The following is a 6,643-nucleotide window of genomic DNA, read 5'->3' on the forward strand; positions in this document are numbered from 1 at the left end:
AGGTGGGGTGTTCGACAGAGTTCAGCGCATGATTTAATTAACAACTAATGGAATATAATTGCAGCCGAGATGGGCATTATGTTGTTGAACACGCGGTGCTTCAGAAAGAATATTTGTTTCCAAGTACAATAGAGGCATTAAGGTTGTTGGTTTGAATTAGGAACATAACTATGCTAATGGTTTTCATGTATATATTTTTTTTTATAGGTACCCCTGACGAAGGGAATATCCCAAAATGCACTGGGTGCTTTTTAAATAAGTCGTGACATGTGGAAACATCCTTTCTTCCTGTGTTTTCTTGAACATTTTTAATCACCATGGGAATGAGTAAAATAAATCGACAAAATGCGGTAAAAAGGAGAAAAAGAAATGGAGTAGAATTAAGTGGATAAATGGAAGAGTATAAACTTGATTTATTAGATTAATTGAGCAACGGATGTGGCTGTGCAGCTGGTATAGGGATCATACAAGGTCCCTTTGTGTCCGTTGAATATGGTTATCGCAATTGGGCGGAGCGCGGATCCGGCATGCACACAGTTATAGGTCTGAAGCAGTCAAGCACAGTATATTGGGAGTACATCGGTGTGCATCTCACCACCAAACCATGTATAATGGCAGGGGTGGAACACAGAGTAAGGGGCAGCTGCCATACACTCCCTGACCAAGGCTCGTCCCTGTTTCTGACCCTGTGCATTCTGGAAACAGTACAGCACTTTTGTATTGCATAATTAATTAACCGAAAAACAGCATTAGTCCTCAAAGCTGAAGGGTGCATGTTAACAGATCATGTATTCTACTTTGGCTGGGGAATTTTCCAGAAAGTATAAAATAGGTGTCTCACAAAACAAACGTTCAAAGATTTTCTGTCCATTACAGCCTTCCCATCACAATCCATCATTGTTATCTACATTTGTTTTCTTTCTGCATGTATCTCGGGTTTCTAGTTCTGCATGCAAGGATCCATATGAACTTTATTGTTTTCCAGCAATGGGAGCAGTGCTCGTGAATAGCCGTCTGGCATGGTGACCATGTGCCAGTGTCCTGGGGGGGGGGGGGGGGGTATTAGTCTTGTAGAGCCCCTTGCTTAGAAGTGTTTCTAAAAAGACAATGCAAATATTGCAGTGTAAACGGAAGTTGCAATATCTAGAAGGTACGTTGAAGGGTTTTCTTTTCAGCAGTGAATACTATCATTTGAACATACTCCTGGTGTACCATCCTTGAATATAAAGGTGTGCGTGGTCACATTGACAAATGCAAAAACAACAATTGATGGACAGAAGGCAGAACAATGTCATACATTCACCCCAGTACAGAGATCTGGGCCTAAATCCATCGTTTTTATGCTCCCCATGCCATTCTAGTTTGAACCCAGCGAATTTGCAAATCAGTCTTGACCCTGCACCCAAGGGGAACAGTCCAGCCCGAACTGTCAGGTGATCACTGGACTGGAACCAAGCATTCTGGGACCGGTTTCGGGGTTTCACCCCTCATCAGCCAGGATAGCTTGACTCCAGTGTTACATTGACAGGCATGGGAGAGGAAGCTGCACGTTTTGCACCATACCTGAATCTATCCATGTGTTTTTCAAGCCCGTTTTGTGCGATTAGTTGTAGTTTGTCACGTGCAATCTTTCCATCCTGTTTCGTTGAGGATCTAGTTGTACATTCACAATTAATGGTGCGTTATAGCAGGTCTGCCATTCCGTGACATACGTTGCACCCCCATCAGTCCCTCCCTTCACACAAACTGTGTTTTTCCTTAAGTGAGTAAACTTATAACTTCAGAAATTCAGATACTTTGCATAAAGAGGCAATTTGCCCTTCTGTTCCGCATGCCAAGGGATTCATCAGTACAATCTTTCCGGTAGAGAAAAAAGGTGGTGGTTCAAGTCTGGTTTTGAACTTGAAAGAGTTCAATGCCTGGGCTATTTACAGACATTTCAAAATGGAAGGGATTAATCTTCGAGATATTCTTGAGGAGAACTGGATGGTCCATTTGGAATTGAAGGAATTTTACTTATTAGTTCCTAATTTTCATCTGCACAGGAATTGGCTGCTGCTTCGAATTCAAACTCCTGCCCTTCAGCCTCTCATCAGCCCTTAGTACTTCACCAAACTGAAGAGATCAGTAGTGAAATATCTGAGAGCGAGGGAGTTTGGCTGATAGTTTACTTGGACTATCTCATTCTGATTGCACAGGAGTGGAAAACAGTGCTGCGTCACCTGGCCTGGACCATCCAATTATTGCAGGACTTGGGTTTCATACAATAAAAGTTTGCCACTTTGCATGTGTGCTGCACAGTACAGCACACATACAAAGTGGGAAAAGGTTTCCCGTGAGTCTGTGCATAGTATTTTGTACTGGAAGGGTTCCTTTCGGTACAAAACCCATGCTAGACTCATGGAGACACCCTTGCACCATGGCGCAGAGGTGTCTCTGTGGTGCACAGCAGCTGATTTTAGCGCCGGCGGTAGAGAGAAGGGAGGAGAGTGCCTTATTTTAGTAAATAGGGTGATCTTTTCGCGCAGCATTTGCGGCTGCTGCAGTGCACTACGTGAAAAAAATAGTAAGTCTGCCCCCTAGTCCCAAGGATGATTATTATTGAAAGTCTATAAAGCGCACAGCTACCCCTGGGGGTTTCGCGGTGCTACACCTCGGGCAAGGGACCGTCAAAACGGGCCATTCAGAACAGCCATGTTTTTAGCACATGATCCATCAACTAAAGGGAGCCTGTTCGATCTACAGCCTGGATCTCAACAAGGGACTTCATCCAGGACGGATCTAGCCGTAGCGGGCACTGATCATTTACCACGATGGGCCACCAGGGTGGGGGCCAGTTTTGGGCCCGGGGGGGGGGGCGTTTTTGTTACCAGGGGCCTGCAATATCGGCCTCCAGTAACAAAATTGGCAGAAACTGACTTGCAAACAGCTCGACCGCCCGATCAGTTTGCCAGGGCCGGGGTCGGTTCCCAGTCAGGCCCTGACTTCATCAGCTATAGCTAGAAGAGAGGTTGCGATACATTGTGACATTTACTACCCCCGTGGTTTAATTGCAGCCAGACAGCATTCCTCCGTCCCAGAGCATTTCCTATGTGCATCTCTTGTGCAATGCCTCCTTGGGGGCGGCCAGGAAGATTCAGACAATGTGGTGGGGCTCTCGCATTGCTGCTGCAATTTAGGCATGACTGGCATTGGGAAGCACAATGGGTCTAGCTTTTGGTAGTTTTACCTTTGGGCCAATGGTCGTTTTCGTTAGCCAGAGTCGGAATAGCTGATTGCAGGACACTAGAGGCGGTTGTGTGTATGGCCAAATTGGGGAAGGTTTTCTTGTGATATAGGCAAGCTTGCATTGTGGTGCACCAGTGCCAATTGCCCGGTGTCGGCCCGGCATCATCGTGCATAGGCACGCACTTAATAGGATAAAAACCCACATTTCTTATGTCCTTAGGCAGTGTTTGAGGGCCAGTGGTTTTATACAACTTCAAGTCATGATGATGATACTTTTTAGAGACCAGTTTAATACCTACATGAGACTCCTGCGCCACTGGCAATACATCAGCTTTTCATATGTACACATGTAGGGCTTCAGCTTGTGTTGTCAGTTGAATTAAATTTTGAGGGGCAGTCGTACCTGCACTGCACGGTCACAAAAGTCGTGAGGCCGCTTCACTCAGCCATGTCTCTGGAACCAAGCAATACCGCGGCTCACTTGTATATCGTTGGGCCAGCCACATATTCTTCTATCTCCAGCATGCTGTGCTGATTAAATGACTGAATGAATAAAGTGGCATGTTTTTGCTCAAACGGAGCAACAGTTACTGATCGCAATGACATGGGTTCACACGCACCAGAAAGCGCTTTACATAGGTTATCTGGTATCTTGTCCAAAAAATCCAGCATTTATTAGGGTTATCTGGTACTAGGGGGGAATCTCTTTGGCAGTAGCTCCATGCCTGTAGGTACGAAGTGACAAAGTTATGTTTCCCGAGTGGTGCAACAGGATAAGGGAGGGTATATATGTGTATATATATGTGTTATCTTGGTAGCAGGAGTACAAATAGGTCAAAGGTCCAGCCAAAACCCAGTTTCAACCATAATGCAATGGACAGCTTGTAGTGGCAGCTTAGTCCATACAGAAAAATCAGCAGCCTGAGCGGTTTTGAGACAAGCTGAAGGCCTGGGTCTGTGTGTCTTACATAACATCTTGAAGGTATTTATTAGTGCGAGTTCCACGCTTAAGTCAAGAGATGCTGCTGCCTTCATATTTAGCATTGCTATTCGGAAACAGCTGGTGTAAGGTTTTCTGCAACTCTCAGTCATAGTGGCAGCTTAGTCTCTACAGAACAGTCAGCAGCCTGAGCTGTTTTGAGACATGGGGAAGGCCTGGGTTTGTGTGTCATACTTAACATCTTTAAGTTTATTCTCCCGGTGCCACAGGGAGGCAAGGGAGAGCACAGAGTGATATGGTCTACCGAGACTTAGCCTGGCTTGCCTCTTCTGCGACCTTGTGAAGTTCGTTTATTTATCGTATGAAGGTGACAGAGGCTGTCACATGGTTTGATAGGCACCAGGGCCAGAGGACACTAAAGGGCATTGTGTGCTGGAAACTGAGGAGCGGGTTCATTTAGTAAGCACAAGGAGCTGTAAATATTTTGTGTCCCTCACAGATGCCCTGTGTTGGTTGGATGATATCTGTGAGCTGTACTCCTCCGAAAAGGACATTGCCTAATAGTCAAGCCATTGGCACATCAAGTGGTTATGGTGAAAATCTCGAAAGTAATTTGGTTTTGGACTCTCTTTATTGAGAGTACAAAGACAGAGGCTGTTGCCCCCATACCGTCTGATGTTCACAGCTTTTAGTGCCCATCCCATCATTAGACACCCGTGATGTCAGCTTGTGTGGAGAAACGTAGGGAAGGCAGTTAACTCACACGTTACCTCCATCCTGCTTTACTGGGGCTTAGCTGTTGGAAACACACTTCCGAGCCAGAATGACCCTAGTTGGCCCAATTGAAAATCACAATAGGATTTCATGCCATATATGCCAAAGCTAGCTCGTAGGGGCAGGGCACCTATAACAGCAAAGGGAGGAAGGGGGGGGCTCTGGCAGCGACGGAAGCCTCCCCAGAGCTGTGGCGGAGTTACAGGGCGATCTGGAGGCAGAAGGGTACAGTAAGGGTACCTCTGCGACAGGCGGTACAGTAAGGGTACCCCTGTCCGGCACAGTAAGGGTGCCCGAGCCAAGGTCCGGGAGCCAAAGGAGGTTCTGCGAAGACCGCGACGGCACCCCGTAAGTCCTTCGGGCGGTTGGGGGGCCTGAACCAACCGGGGGTGTGCCACAACACGCTCCGCCCCCGTCAAAAGGGGCGGGAGTATGCGACAGATCACGTGATCCAAAGGATGATCTGAAAATATGTGCCGCACTCCAGGGCATCGACCCACCGTGCGTGCTGGCTCGCCAGGCGGGCGGAGCAGCGAGGGGCTGCTTGCCCTGGATCGCCCGTAAGATAACCCACTTATCGTCATACTTATGTTGTATGAAATAAACCTGCAGCAGTTCTTCACCCACAATGAAAGTGTCAGTGTAATCTATGGGTGACGTCTGTGCATGTGTGTTGAGTGGAGCGGATGACGGTGTGGTCACTATGTTATTACACTAGGTCGGCTATTCAGACTTGATGCTGTTCCTGGCCAACGTAGCTTTAATGACTGCTGGACCTCAGGAGGCGCTTATTATTAATTTTCAATGTCCATCCGAGCCCAGGGAGCTGCAGGCTACCTCCCAATTACTTCCACCTCATGGAATGGCGTGCCAACATTTAATTGCCTGTGCTTTGCTGTTTTCATGGAGCAAAACATGTCAGATTGTTTTTTTAGTACGCGGTCACTTGGTGAGTTTTTTTTCATTTTAGATCTAGGTTTTCTTTTCTTTTTCTTTAGTTTTTGTAAATTGGCACCATTAGCCTTATTTCAGGCAACCAACTTTTTCTTGTAGTCTTTACATCGAAGTGCGTGGATCCCCCTTTCACGTTCCCATTAAAAGCGACCGAGTCTTGGTGAGAGAAATAAATGCGCACTTGTTGAGAAGTGTCAAGAGAGTCCCAAATAAATTATTGGGGCTTAATGGGAAGTATGGGCATAGTCAGGGGTCAGGGCTTTAAGTGCGACGAAAAAACTGGGTGGGGGGAGGGTCTCTCAAAGGGGCGTGGTCGATGTAATTAAGGGCGTGGCTTAAACACATAAGCTAAAAATTATTGCTTAGCATAGTGCCAAGGTATTTTGCTGCTTCTGTCATTGCATCCAGATATATAAAACAACAAGTAACATTACAACAATCCAGAACTATTGGCTTTGTCAATGGTTGTTAGTTGCATAAGATAAATTAGCAACACCTATGGCTTCGTTGTATATAATATTGAAAATGCGTTAGTTTTTGTGGGAGAAGTTGTGGCATTATGACTAAAGCTACTGACTCTGAAGCTGAGGAAGTAGCTTCGAGTCTTAGCTTCCTCTCAAACACCCGTAGTCTACCAACAAAAAACATGAAATGAATATGTACCTGGTGCTCATGTAATGTGACCTTCCACCAGTTCGCGCAATATAAAACTGCAAAAAAAAAAAGCGACGTGCTGCAGAGTTAAGA

This window comes from Triturus cristatus, chromosome 10 (genome assembly GCF_964204655.1).
Source record: "Triturus cristatus chromosome 10, aTriCri1.1, whole genome shotgun sequence".
NCBI classification, from domain to species: Eukaryota; Metazoa; Chordata; class Amphibia; order Caudata; family Salamandridae; genus Triturus; species Triturus cristatus.